Source organism: Pantherophis guttatus, chromosome 1 (assembly GCF_059756535.1).
Source record: "Pantherophis guttatus breed Tessera chromosome 1, ASM5975653v1, whole genome shotgun sequence".
NCBI lineage: Eukaryota > Metazoa > Chordata > Lepidosauria > Squamata > Colubridae > Pantherophis > Pantherophis guttatus.
In genome coordinates, this window is record NC_142063.1 from 90171581 (window position 1) to 90187127 (window position 15547).

Consider the following 15547-nt stretch of genomic DNA (forward strand, 5'->3'; position numbering starts at 1 on the left):
AATTAACAAGTTTTCTCGTCCTCCTCCTCTTCATCATCATAATCCTTATTATTTCTTGAAAACTAATGAGTAAAGTTAGTGCATTACTCTATTTGTGAAAGTTGGACCATAAGAAAGGCTGAGTGCCAAAGAATTGAGGCCTTTGAACTATGGTGCTGGAGAAGACTCCTGCGAGTCCCTCGGACTGCAAGGCAATCAAACCTGTCAGTCCTAGAGGAGATCAACCCTGACTGCTCTTTAGAAGGCCAGATCCTGAAGATGAAACTCAAATACTTTGGCCACCTAATGAAAAGGAAGGACTCATTGAAGAAGAGCCTAATGCTGGGAAAGATTGAGGGCAAAAGAAGAGGACGACAGAGAACGAGGTGGCTGGATGGAGTCACTGAAGCAGTAGGCATGAGCTTAAATGGACTTCAGAGGATGGTAGAGGACAGGAAGGCCTGGAAGAATGTTGTCCATGGGGTCACGATGGGTCGGACATGACTTCGCAACTAACAACAACAAAAGTGCATTACTCATGGCCTTGGAGTCCAATTACTTTCAAAAGTCAGTATTAAGAGGGAGAAGCCTGGTCAAGATATTTTTTTCTTCCATAATGAACCATGAGGAAAAGTTTATCATAACGAATATCTTTATATTCCAACAGTCTCAGATCGGTCTGTGGCTTTTCCACCTAGGATTACAGAAGAATAAGTTCAGTCAACATAAGGGACTTTCATATACTGCACCCCTTCAAAATGTATTCTCAGCCAGTAAGCACTAAAATGCAGGTAGTCCTCAATTTACCACAGTTCATTTAGTGAATATTCAAAGTTACAGTGTCAGATTGGTATACTGAAGCATGATCGTCATTGCCCATGATGGTCCAGTTGAAGATTTCAAATGGTTTTCAGGGGCAGTCCCATGTGCAACACATTGTAATACTCAATCTATGAAGTGACTGATTCTCTGAAGGACATGTCAATCCAGGAAAGGACACAGTTGGTACACCAAATGAAATGTGCAAAGGCCCTCATTGAGCAGGAGTTGTAAGGCCACCTTTGAATCCAGCTAAGATTAATGTTGAAATCTGCCTGAATCTAGGTAACCCTAATATCCACTCCTGATAAGATTGATCTTCCTTCCCATCCATGCCTCCATGCTTTCCAGGCACTGAAATGGGATTTTAATAAATTCACTTGGCCAGCCTGGAATAGAAACATATAACTGAGTACCATATTCCAAAACAGTGAATGATCTCATCTAGCAGTTTTCTATAAAACTGTTGAACAGGAAAGAACACCAAATACTGTGGCAGCCTAAAAAGGAGGGACCTAGGAAATGTCTTTTTTTCTCAAACAGCACCAACTAGTTCCAGATCTAAGGGAAGGAGGAGAACCACAAGATTGTGTCCCTGATTCTCAGACTTCAGAGCTGGTCCACAAGGACATCATGGCCAATGGTATTGAATGCTACCAAGATATCCAGAAGCATAAAGATGGATGTACCACTTCTTTTTTTGTTTGTTTGTTTGTTTAATTTGATTTATATGCCACCCTTCTCCGGAGACTCAGGGCGGCTTACAGTGCATTAAGTAAGAGCCTTCATACTTCTCCTGGCTCTGGCTCTGCCATAGAAATGTCATCAAAATGTGATGTGATCAAAGTTGTTTCAGAATTGAATCACAGCTTAAAACCTGATCAAAATGGATTGAGATAAACTGCTTCCTATAGGGTTTCAACAGCTGCAGTCCAACTACCTTCTCTACAACTTTTCCTTAAAAATCAATGCTGGAGTTGGAATGATAGGTATCCAAGAGCATTGGATCCAAAGATAATCTCTTGACAAGAAGACATATCCCTTCTTTAAGGTCTGGAGATATTATCCCTCCCTTAAATAAAACGAGGATGACATAATGCATACCATATCTTCCTGAAAATAGCACTGATTATTTAAATTGTGCCTATCATTATACAAATGATAAATAGTATATGATTTGTGTCACTTCTGTGATGATTTAATGATGTGTTATATCATTATAACTATTCACTCTGTGGAGTCCATGGTTAAATAGCTCCTGTTGTTTGCAACTATTTCATAACATTCTACCTGATTCTGAGTTCTGAGCTTATTCCTATATCCTGAATACAGAATCATAGGCATATCTATCTTGACCTTCTTCAGTGAGGTATCCCTTTAAGTACTTAACAGAATAACAGAATAACACAGTTGGAGGGGACCTTGAAGGTTTCAAGCAGGAAATCCTATATTTCAGACAAATGGCTGCCCAATCTCTTCTTAAAAACGTCCAGCGTGCTTTTTAAACCTCCAGACAGGGAAGTCGTTCCACTGATTAATTGTTCTAACTGTCAGGAAATTTCTCCTTAGTTCTAGGTTGACTCTCTCCTTGATTAGTTTCCATCCATTGTTTCTTGTTCTGCCTTCAGGTGCTCTAGAGAATAGATTGACCCCTCTCCTCTTTGTGGCAACCCCTCAGATATTGCTATCGTATCATTCCCTAGTCCTTCTTTTCATAAAACTAGACATAACCAATTCCTGCAACCATTCTTCATATGTTTCAACCTCCCAAACATCTTTGTTGCTCTTCTCTGCATTCTTTCTAGAGCCTCAACATCTTTTTCACATCGTGGCAACCAAAACTGGATGTAATATTCCATGTGTGGTCTTATCAAGGCATTATAAGGTGGCACTAACATGTCATATGATCTTGATTCTATCTCTCCGTTAATGAAGCCTAGGATTGTATTGGCTTTTTTGTCAGCTGCAGCATACTGAAGTCATATTTAAGTGATTGTCCAGTAAGATTCCAAGATCCCTCTCACAGTTTTTTTTCCCCTAAAGGATAAATATTCTCAGTTTATTCAATCTTTTCTTATTGTTGTACTTTAATTCTCTCTTATAGGGTGCAGAACTAGATACTGCAATCAGGTCTATCACAACTTGATGCCACTAGATTGACACCACCAGCAGGGGCAGCCTTCTCACCAATGCTGAGTCCTTGCTGCCAACTCACAAGAAGGCTGCCCTCTGCTGGCTGCATTGAGCTAGTGGTGTCTAGTCCTCCCATTCTGATCACAATCAAGGTGAAACCTGATCAATGCAGAGGGCAATGGAATGAGTTCTTCGTGTGTTTTAAAAACTATATACCTAATGCACTATATACCTAATAACTATATGCAGGCTAAAAAACTCCTTTTTTGGGAAGCATGCTGTATTGATGTTTACTTTTAGCTTGTGCTCAACTGCAGTTTGTGACTATGACAAAGGATGGGACAGCACATTAAAAAAAAATGATACAATAAAGCTATGCTTCAAAACTGCAGTTTCCTTCCTGAGAATAGAACGTATTCTGCTCATCCAGTTCAGTAATCAATCCAATTTGTTTTATATTTCCCAAATGTCTTCCTTTAGTAAAGCCGTCCCCTATATGTTGTTGATACCATTATTATTCTGGGTTAGAACATTCAGCACAAGACATGAAGAAACAGTAAGATGATATTTTTTTTCTTTTCTTATGTCTTTTGTTTATAAAGAGCATTTGTTGTGTTCAGTCTTGGCTGTGTATAATTGCCATTTAAGAATTTAATGCTTCAGTGGCTTGGAAATCAAGGTGCTTGGAAATATGTTGATATATGGAACTGCTATATAAAATAGGAATGTGTATGTATATAGGTGTAACTAGATATCCCACCAAATAAACATGACCATGGGTAGAGCTTACTGACTATTAACCTGTTTTCTTGCTTCTTCTACCTGCTACTCTACCTGGCAATTAAATCCCTCTAAGCCTCAGTCTTTCCAAAATATGCTTTTGTTTCTTTGTTTGTTTTCAATACTCAATAACTTCTTTTTTTTCCTTTTTTTTGTGATTGATTGTCATATTTTGCACCTTCTTCTCCATACTGGTTTAACCCTACTTGGGTTAAACCCTTTGTTTTGTTCTAAAATCAAGTTTTATTTATCTTTTACGAGAAGACTATTGAGACAGTGGTTGATGCTCGGTTTCGGAAAACTGTGGCTAAAGCAGATTATGTGGACTTTTTCAATCTGGATACAGATGGGCATACAGTACTGAAATGGCATTGTTCATGATTGTGAATGACCTCTAGAGGGCTCCAAACTGATCATCCTGAATATCATACCATTAGTCATGGGATTCTTCTCAGCCAGCTTTGGGAATTAACAGGGGGGAACCATTGTTTTCCTGTGGTTTTCCTTCTTTGTCCACAGTTGGTTTCAGTCAGAGTTAATGGATCCTAGGCCCTGGGCCCCATCAATGCAAAGTCTCTCAGGGCTTAGGTTTCTCTCCTTTCTTTTTTACCATTTACAAGAAACTGCTGGGCAAGGTTATTCACCATCATGGGGTGAATATCATCAATATGCTGATGATACCCAGTTATACATCACCATTGGCCAAATAACTGGTGTTGTTGTGGTGTTATTCAAGTGCCTGGAGATTATGAGAGTCTGGATGGAAGAGGAGATTATTTTGATTCAAACTTGGTAAGCAAAGTTGCTTTGGGGTCTGGAACCCCAGTCTTTAGTATTATACCATCTTTGCATGGGGTTGCACTCCCCCAGACTGAGCTGGTGCTCCATCCTGTTGTATTTATGGCTCCTGGTCACGAAACAGGGGGACATTGTGGCTAGGAGGGTCTTTATGCAAATTTGTCTTGGGTGCCAATTATGTCCTTTCCTAAATTAGCTCACTCAAGCCTTGTTCACTTCTGATTTGGATTACTGCAGTATGTTCTGCAACATGTAGTTCCTATTGCAGACCATTTGGAAGTTACAACTGATTCAAAATGCAACAACATATGTAGTTGTGGGTGTTTCTAAGTTTGCCCATGTACATGCCTATTGCCCAAGCTACTGGTTCCTAGTTTCTTTCCTGATGTAATTCAAAGTGTTGGTCATAAGATTTCTGCCACATTCAAGGGGTTGGATTAGAAGACCGCTGAAATCTTCCAAGATTTATGATTTTATATAATGATTAAACAATCACATAAGTCAGGCCACAAACAAATGTCATCTATATTTTAACACTTCTTCACTTACACTATATACTGTCCCAGTCTAACCACTTTTTTGACATTCTCATAGCATTTATGATTTCCTTTTCATCCATTTTTAATGTATTGCATTCCTTTAAATCCTACTCAACATATTGTAATGCTATTGTTCCCTTAGAAATCTCTAAAATATTCCTTTGAGCAATTCTCCGCTTCTGTTTTATCCCATATCAGTTCAACATTGTTTATTTTAATTCCTATTCACTTTCCCGTAGGCCTTTTCACCTACTTCCAAAACAATTTTACTTCCATGAAAAACAGTCAGCATTTACTCTGCCTCTTAATCTTTGCTCCTTCCTTGCTATATTATTTCTATCTTTTTAACTCCATATACACTGTACTATATTTTTCTCTTTTTTAAAAAAAGCAGTCATTCCCTCATACAATTTTTCTCATTCACAACCTCTTTCATGTTATCGTTCCATCAAGCATCATTTTCCATATTTTTCATTAGCGCGATTCCACACACTTCTGAGACTCTCTGTAATGTAATTCTTTTCATTCTGTTCCAAGCAGCTTCTGCCTCCTCTTTTTCTTAGGTTCATTTCCCATTCATTCTGTTGAAATGGAAGATTACTATTTCTTCTAATAGTCTTTCATACATGCCTCAAACGTTCCTGTTCCTGCAGTTATTCTGTTTTCTTTCTCTTGCCTTGTTTTCTTCCTTCTCCAGTTTTTCCTCAACTCTGACACCATTAAAAACTGATCTGTACCAGATGCAGAATTCTCATCTCCCTTAACGTTTTTCATGAATTTTTCACATCTTGACATCATAAACAATGAAATAGCTTGCTTTTAGATTTATATTCATTCCTTTGGCCTATTTATATATAACTAGATTTATGTTTAAACCATACATTAGATGCAAAACGGGCCTGGTGGCTCAGCAGACTAAAAGCATTGTGATTAACACCAGCTGTCTGCAATTACTGTAAGTTCAAATCTCACCAGGTTCAAGGTTGACTCAGCCTTCCATCCTTTCTAAGGTAGGTAAAATGAGGACCCAGTTTGTGGGGCAATAAGCTGACTTTGTATAAATATACAAAAGTATGAAGGCTATTGCTTAACGCACTGTAAGCTGCCCTGAGTCTCCGGAGAAGGGCGGCCTATAAATCAAATTAAAAAAAAATAGACCCTCTTCTAGGCAATACTCACAGGGTAGGCATCATTTTCATTTTCCTGGCTCTCCAAATAGACCTATACTTTTTTCCCCCTTATCTTTTCTTCTTTTATTTCTATGCATTGATTCAGTTTGATAACCCGTCTCCCATTCATTCAAAGTATTGCATAATTTTCTTCTACACTCTCCTGGAATTAAAATTATTATCTATGTATTAGATTTTTATCCCTCCTTTATTATTTTATTAGTAACCTAAGGTGGTGAACATACATAATACTCCCTCCTTCTCCTCTTTTTCATCACAATGTTCCTATGAAATGTGTTGGGTAGAGAGAGAGTGACTGGTGCAAAGTCACCCAGATGGCTTTCATAGCCAAGCCAGAACTAGAACTCACCATATCCTGGTTTCCAGGCTAGCAACCTCAACCTTACATCAAACTGGCTCTCAATTCTTCCATTATTACAATTCCCTGGAACTTAACATACAGCTATCTCTAATCTGTGAATTCTTACTTCCATATGTATTCTTATGACAGTAGATGACACAAATCCATACTTTTTGAGATATGTTTTGTCCAATTCATTAACAATTAAGCAAAAAAAAAATCTTCATACATATATCAACTCTATTTCACAAGATCAGGCTACCTTCATTCAGATGTATACATTGTTTTCTTTTATTTTATTGTTTTCTTTTATTTTAAAGCCCAACAACATACCTATTTTTCTTTATTTAATTTCAGTCATTAATACATTCCTCTTATGTGTAATTTACTTTTAAATTCCAGGTTGCAAACTTTCACATGCCATAGTCATCATCAAATGGACCCACTGATATGGTCTACTATGGCTTTGGTCAATAGAAGCTTTTGCATAACATGTTTTATTTAAAAAGTGAACATATAGAGTAAGTAACTAGCCTTGGCCATAGCTGTGGAATATGCAATATTCCCCACTAACAGTAAGAACAATACTGGACAGTTTTTGGCATAATTGGCAAATGAAAGAAACCCCATTATCTCTCAAATATGTTCATGTTTTTCTGTGAAAGAAAAGATTTCCATCTTGCAGGCTAATATATTGTTTCTTATTTACACCAACCCAGAGGTATCTGCAGTGAAATGACACTCACTTTAAGTTGCAGCTTCCAAGGTTGAGAAAAGAAATAGTGTATGTATATATCTTTTCATGTATTTATATCCTGCCTTTATTATTTTTACAAATAACTCAAGGCAGCAAACATATCCAATACATCTACCTCCTCCTGTTTTCTTCACAAATACAACTCTGTGAGGGGGGTTGGGCTGAAAGAGAGTGAATGGCCCAAAGTCACCCGGCTAGCTTTTCGTGGCTGAGGTCAGATTAGAACTCATGATCTAGTTCTACTGCTTTAATCACAAAACCCAACTAACTTTCCAAAATCGTATTTTCTTTCTACACATTGAATGCAAACCCAGAGAGAGACCTATTCCAGGGGTCACCAACGTTAAACACTCAAAGAGTCACAAAGGCCCTAATCAGAAGCCCCCAATTCGATTCTGGAGCTGTCCAGAAGTCTGGTTCCCCCACCATAGAGTCTCCTCCTAGCATGGTGTCTTTTTTCCTCTGCTGCCTGGAAGTCCAGTTCTCCTATCATAAAGTCTCCTGATAGTGCGGCTTCCTTTTTTCTTTATCTGTCCTAACCGAAAGTCCTATCAATTGTGGAGCCGACCGGCGACAGGGAGCTGCAGCAGAGGGATGAAAGAGCCACATGCAGCTCCAGAGCCGTGGGTTGCTGACCCCTGACCTATACCCATACAAATACAATGTAAAGAAACACATTGTAGAAAAAGATCCCCTATACCTCAGAGAAAAGAGATGGGATTCTAATAAAGATCTTCCTAAGGTGTCAGTGGAGTATATAGATAATTGCTGGGCAGGACTGAACCTTGATTAGAGACACAAAATAATAAAAAGAATTTTAATTACAGTAATTAAAAAAAATCCTGGAACTCATTCTTCCAACTCTCCTGATACTTGGATAACATACAGGGCCCTGTATGTTGATGCTGCAGTCTACAAATTGATTGGAACCACTCCCCTTCGTCTCTTTTTCTTTCTTCAGTTTTCTCGAGTGAGGGAGGCTTTAAAAAAGAAAAGAAAAGGTTAGCTATAGTAGCAAGATATAACTAAGACAAGAAAATCACTACTTAAGATGAAGCATTGTTTCTTTGAAAATAAAAGATTGGGTTGATTTCTCTCTGTTAAGTTCAGAAGAAAGGAATTCAAAGCTTAGAGCAGCTGTGAACCACCTATAGCTCCTCTCTGTGCAGAAGGGAATTTTCACGCATAGGAGGAATGATTGCAGGCTGACATAATTTGGTCCTTTGTAATATTATTTATTCAGGAAAGTTCTGAAGAAAAGAGATGGGAAGGCCCCTGGACCGACTGACTTTCTGAAAGATGGACTGGCACTCTACCCTGCATCCCAATGGTTATTGAAATATATGATAAGGGGGAAAGGAAGAATGCTGAATCTGCTAGGAAAACGCCTGAAGCTGGAAGGCGCATTGTTGATTTTCTGACTGATTCACCACCTGCTGGAGAAAATATTGACAAACCAATTTCAGTCCAGAATCGGTGGCGTAATCAATTAGACATCTATTAGCAAGACACAAAGACCATTCCATACCAATCTTAGATTTATTAACTACCTCAGAAACAGATAAAGATTTAGTTCATCCCCCTTGAATATGAGTTTGCACTGTGAGATTCTCTTACCAGTACACATCCCTGGCTTCTCAAAAAACACATACAAATCTCTTTTGCCATTTGGTATCCTTCTAAAATCCAACCCTCATACTTTCCAGTGACAATATTTTGTCATGTATTGATCCAGATCAGTCTGCAATAAGGGAATCATCTTCTAAAAAGCTTGAACTAGTTCTATAGTTAATTCTACTTCAGTCACTTAGCTTGTAATTAGGGAGATAATTGGGTCAGCCCTTAATTTAGCTCTGTCTCAGCAGATTCCCAAAACAAGGAGAACTTAGTAAATAACCACTTACAGATAGTCCTCAACTTACAATAGTTCATTTAGTGACTTTTCAAAGTTACAATGCACTGAAAAAAGTGACCGTTTTTCACCCTTACGACCATTGCAGCACTCTATGGTCATGTGATCAAAATTCATATCCTTGGCAACTGACTCATATTTATGACGGTTGCAGTTTCCCAGGGTCATGTGAACACCTTTTGCGAGTTTCTGACAAGCAAAATCAATGGGGAAGCCAGATTCTCTCAACAACTATGTTATTGACAACTACAGTGATTTGCTTAATAACTGTGGTAAGAAAAGTTGTAAAATGGGACACAATTCATTTAATACCTGTCTTGCTCAGCCACAGAAGTTTTGGGCTCAATTGTGGTCGTACGTCAAGGACTGCCTGTATAAGAATGACTTCAAATTTGATACTTCTGGATTCAGAGTTTACGAAATAACTATCAAAGGTGCATGGGTATCTTTTTGTCCTCAACATTTATCCCTGCTGCCCCCAGTACTTCGTAGGAATTGTGTAATTGGTGTCAGTGTGAAGAGAGTGAATCTATAGGAGTACAATGCTATAGCTCTTCTCCACTGCAAATTTAATCAATATCCTTTCTGTGTAGAAGCCTTCTTGAAGTAAACTTCTAAACATGGTGATTTACAACTCCCAGAGTTCTCTAGGAATATTCCAGGGGTGAAATCCAGCAGGTTCTGACAGGTTCTGGAGAACTGGCAGCGGAAATTTTGAATAGTTCAGAGAACCTTCAAATACCACCTCTGGCTAGCCTCAGAGTAGGGTGGGAATGGAGATTTTGCAGTATTCTTCCCCTGCCATGCCCATCAAGCCACACCACTCCCACCAAGCCACGCCTACAGAACCGGTAGTAAAAAAAATTGGATTTCACTATTGGAATATTCCCTAAAAAGTAATGCCTACAGAGAAGTGTCAGGCTTTATTATTTTAAGCTGGTCTTTGTGGCTTTAGCTTTTTGCTGGTTCAACCTCAGGAATAAACAGGGACCCCCACCTCCCTTTCTCCAACTATTCGGTGATGGCAATTGTTTTTTCTTGCAACATCAAAGAGCTTGTTAACTATGTGTCTTACTGTGCCTATTGCCTCATTGGAATGTGACTTTTATCTGCAGATTTGAATGATGAATACAAAAACACCAATTTAAAAATAACAAGCACAGAAAAAGGAATGGAGTGAAAATAGTGTTTTTGCTTACCATGGTTAGCATGTATACAATTTCTAGAATCCTAAGTGACATAAAGGTAATGTTTTCTTTAAAACTGGAGCTACTGCTGGTAGGATCATTGAGATGGAGATACCCTTCCATTTAAATGTAATGCAAACTTAAGCAGTTCCTACAAATATATGTTCCTGTTCAATGCAAAACAACAACAACCAGAAAACAGTTATCCTTCAATTTTTAGTATATTTTTTTTTCTGAAATCTGGAATGTAGTTTTCAAGAGAAAAGACATGAGACTGAAGTATGGTACTCTGTAGTGTAGTGTAGCATCTATACTATTACATTGTTAATATTGTAATGGTAGATTGATAAAAATAAAATTGTACAAATGTGTTTGGAAAACTTCTAGTTTTCAGTAAATATATCACATACAATAATAATATTAATAATAATAATAAGCCACGGGCATGGCTTAAGATGGGAACTATCAAGAAAGAAATGGAAGGTTTAATACTCGCTGCTCAAGAAAAAGCACTACAAACTAATGCCATGAAAGCGAAGATATAAAAATCCCCCGACAATCCAAACTGCCGATTTTACAACAACAAAGTCAAAACTGTTTCACATTTAATATGTGAATGCAGCAAAATCGCACAAACTGATTACAAAGCTAGACACAACTGGGTTGCTAAATTAATCCACTGGTCATTAGGTAAAAAATATGACTTTCCTGTATCCAAAAAGTCATGGGAACATAAAATGGAAAAAGATATAGAAAATGAGAAGGTGAAGATCTTGTGGGACTTTCAAATACAGACAGATTGTCATTTGGAACACAACACACCAGATATCACAGCTGTCGAAAACCGAAACGTACAATTTATTGACATCCCCGGTACCAGGAGATGCCAGAGTCAAAGAAAAAGAACTGGAAAAAAATCACAAAATATCATGACCTGGCCATTGAAACTACACGGCTATGGATGAAACATGTAACAGTGATACCCATTGTCATTGGGGCACTTGGTACCATGTCCAAGAATTTTATAAGATACATCAACAAATTCTAGCTTTCTGCAATAACACCAACGGAACTGCAAAAAACTGCGCTACTTGGAACATTGTACATCTTAAGAAGGTACTTGGTTGATACCTAGGACACTGGCAGCAACCCGTATCAACCATTAGCACCAGTCAATGGTATTTGTGATGCATTTTTGAATGTTCAGTTGACTGAGTTTCATGTTTAATGAATAAAATTATTATTATTATTAATAATAATAATAATAATAATAATAATAATAATAATAATAATAACTGTGCCTAGAAAACATTTGGTGCTATTGATGATAGATGTGAACTATGCACTTGCAGTAGTCCAGATAACATCAATTGAACAAACAAATCAGCTTGCCTACAGTACAGCAGTCATAGTAACAGAAGAACTGGGGATTCAACAGCTGCACCCCCCTAGAAAATTGACTGGAAAACCACAGTGGAAAATCAGGTTGGAGCTGAAAATCAAGAGTCTGCGAGCAGATGCAAGCAACTTGAAGAATTTGCAGGAGAAAAAGCTGAAGAACAGCAAGATCAGGAAACATCTGATAAAAAAATACGGATTCAGCACAAGAAAAATTGTTGAAGCATTGGAAATTGTAAAGCAGCAGATAACAGCGACAGCAAGAAAAATTGAGATACGAAGCCAGAGTCATCCAGTACAAACAAAATCAATTGTTCCAATCAGACCAAAGACGGTTCTATCAGAGTCTGAATCAGACGGGGGATACGAAAATTGAAAAACCTGAGAAAACGGCAACTACTCAGTTTTGGAAAGACGTGTGGGAGATTGAGAAATGTTACAACAAAAATGCTGGATGAATCAGAGATTTTGAGATGAAATTCTACAAGAACAAAATGGACCAACTGAAAATAACTACTGAAATGATAAGCAACAAAGTGAAAAAAGTCAAGAACTGGACATCGCCTGGCAATGATCAACTGCATGGCTTTTGGCTCAAATACCTGACCAGCCTGCATGGAAAAATGGCCGAACAATTCAATGAGATGCTGCAGACAGAAAACATCAGTGAATGGTTAACAGCTGGAAAAACCTATTTGATACAGAAGGATCTAGCAAAAGGGGCAACACCTGCAAACTACAGGCCAATAACATGTCTGCCAACCATGTTCAAGCTGCTGACCGGCATTATAGCTGACAGGATCCAGGACTACCTAGAAGCGAATAACATCTTGCCAGTAGAGCAGAAAGGAAACAAACGAAGAAGCAGAGGCACAAAGGATCAGCTCCTGACAGAGAACTGCAAAAGCTGAAAAACAAATCTGCATACAACTTGGATTGATTACAAGAAAGCATTTGATTCACTACCGCACAGCTGGATCATCAAGTGCCTGGACGTCATCGGAATATGCAAGTACATTGGTACTTTCATTGCAAATGCAATTAAATCCTGGAAAACAGAACTATTTATTGGAAGTGAAAGCTACGGATTGGACAACATCAAAAGAGGGATTTTCCAAGGTGATTCTTTGTCACCTCTGTTGTTCATCATCGCCATGATCCCCCTGTCAACAATTTTACAGAAAACTAACCTGGATTATCAAATTGCTAAAAACTCACAGAAAATCTCTCACCTGCTGTACATGGATGACCTGAAGCTATATGGAAAATTGGAAATTGAGATCCAGTCACTGACCAATACAGTTTGAATTTTCAGCACTGACATCAGCATGGAGTTCGGCCTGAACAAATGTGCCACAGTGGCACTGAAGAAAGGGAAGATCGTAGACAGTGATGGAATTGAAATGTCCAATGGACAAACCATCAAGTGCCAGCAACCTGAAGCCTACAAATACCTGGGCATACTGCAGCTGAACAATATCAAGCACAGGCAAGTGAAAAATGTGGTCAGCAAAGAATATACACAAAGGGTCAGGAAACTTCTAAAAAGCAAACTGAATGGCGGTAACATCATCAAGGCTATAAATACTTGGGCCATACCCGTCATCAGATATACTGCTGGTATCATGAACTGGACATAGGCAGAGCTGGACAGCCTGGATAGGAAAACAAGAAAACTAATAACCATACACTATGCGTTGCACCCGCATAGTGATGTTGACAGGCTATATTTGCCCAGAAAAGCAGGAGGCAGAGGACTTTTGCAAGTGAAGCAGACAGTTGAAGAAGAGAAGCATGCTCTGGCAGATTATGTGAAAGACAGTGTTGAACCAGCTTTGATGGAGGTCAACAAGAGGAAGCTGCTCAAAGTGCAGCAAACCAAAAATCAATATAGGAAAACAGCGATGCAAACTTGGGCTGACAGCTGGTGTAATAAAGCACTGCATGGACAGTTCCTTGAAAAGATCCAAGGAAAAGTAGATAAGGAAAAGACCTGGTTATGGCTGACCAATGGAACATTGAAGAAAGAGACAGAAGGCCTGATTCTTGCAGCCCAAGAACAAGCCATCAGAACAAATGAAATCAAAGCCAGAATAGAAAGATTTGCTGATGACCCCAAATACAGACTCTGCAAAGAAGCGGATGAAACCATTGACTACATACTGAGCTGTTGCAAGACAATAACTCAGACGGACTACGAACAACGTCACAACACAGTCGCTCAGATGGTCCACTGGAACTTGTGTTACAACTACCATCTGCCTGTAGCAAAGAACTAGTGGGAGCATAAGCCTGAAAAAGTGGTCGAAAATGAGCATGCAAAACTGCTGTGGGACTTCCAAATACAGACTGACAAAGTTTTAGAACACAATACCCCGGATGTCACAATTGTGGAGAAGAAAAAAGTGTGGATCGTTGACATTGCCAGATCTGGTGACAGCAGAATCGATGAGAAACAACTTGAAAAAGTCACCAGATATCAGGACTTGAGAATAGAACTGCAGAGACTCTGGCATAAACCAGTGCAGGTGGTCCCAGTGGTACTCGGCACACTGGGTGCTGTGCCTAAAGACCTAGGCAAACACTTAAAAACAATTGGCGCTGACAAGATCACCATTGGTCAGTGCAGAAGGCCACCTTACTGGGATCTGCTTGCATAATCCGCTGATACATCACGCAGTCCTAAACTGTTCGACTAGTGATTTGTGATACAAAATCCAGCATGGTTATCTCGTTTGCTGTGTATACTGTCATTTTTGTGTATATAATAATAATAAATAAAAAATAGAGAGAAATATCCATGAAAATGTTTGGATGTGATCAACCATATACATACTCACTCACAAACTGATAGAAAAATAGATGAAAAGAAATAGAGTTAGAAAGTTAGAAATTTAAAGATATCAGACTTGAAGGATTTCTTCTCTTCTTTTGTCCTTGTCTGGTATTTTACCTGGTGAAATAAATAAACACAACCAGCTTCTACCAGCTTCAAGCAGCTATCAACTTTACATTGTTCCAAAGTATTGACTCATTTTGAGAAACATTGTATGATGATAAAATAAAACATGGCAGCCTTGTTTTTATGCAATGGCCAGTTGTTTTTCCCTCTCCGTCGTTCTAAAATAAATAAATAAATCCTGAAGTCCTATGGGAAGATTGGCATGTATTTAATAAATATCTATACAGTACCATGCTGCCAACTTCTACACAAAAATATTTTTTTTCTTTTTGAATTAAGTGTCTTCTGTTTTCTTGAATGATTTAACTTAATGAATGAATTAATTTACACAATTTAAATTATTAAACTAAAAAGAACACAATTCAGGATTCAGCGCAAATAAATTTTGTTTTTTTTTTGGAAGGGGGCAGTTGTCATTGATTTATAATCAATGATTATAAATGATCATTGTAGTGACACCCTCACTATTCTCACTGGATATCTGAATGATTTCACAAATACTTGTGTTATGAGAAATATAACACTGGCTGAGATAGCTAAATAGAATTTGAACCTGAAGAAAAATGAAGACACACAAAAAAGGGCATAAAACAAGAAAGCCACCAGACTAGGTCTAGATACCACCCTTCAGGTGAACAGGTTCTAAAGAAACTGTGAGTTTTCCGCGGGCTGCCCATGAGGCCAATATTGAGGAAAGACATGGACACGAGTTTTCTCGGGATGAGATGACCCAGATCTGACTCCGGGAGCCTC

General features: G+C 38.4%; 1 protein-coding gene and 1 pseudogene across 2 annotated transcripts in view; both read left to right on the forward strand.

The window, feature by feature from the left end:
• Positions 1 to 15547, forward strand: part of LUZP2 (leucine zipper protein 2) — a 394955-nt gene that overhangs the window by 241029 nt on the left and 138379 nt on the right. The window lies entirely within an intron of this gene.
• Positions 11764 to 14518, forward strand: LOC148116480 (uncharacterized; annotated as a pseudogene).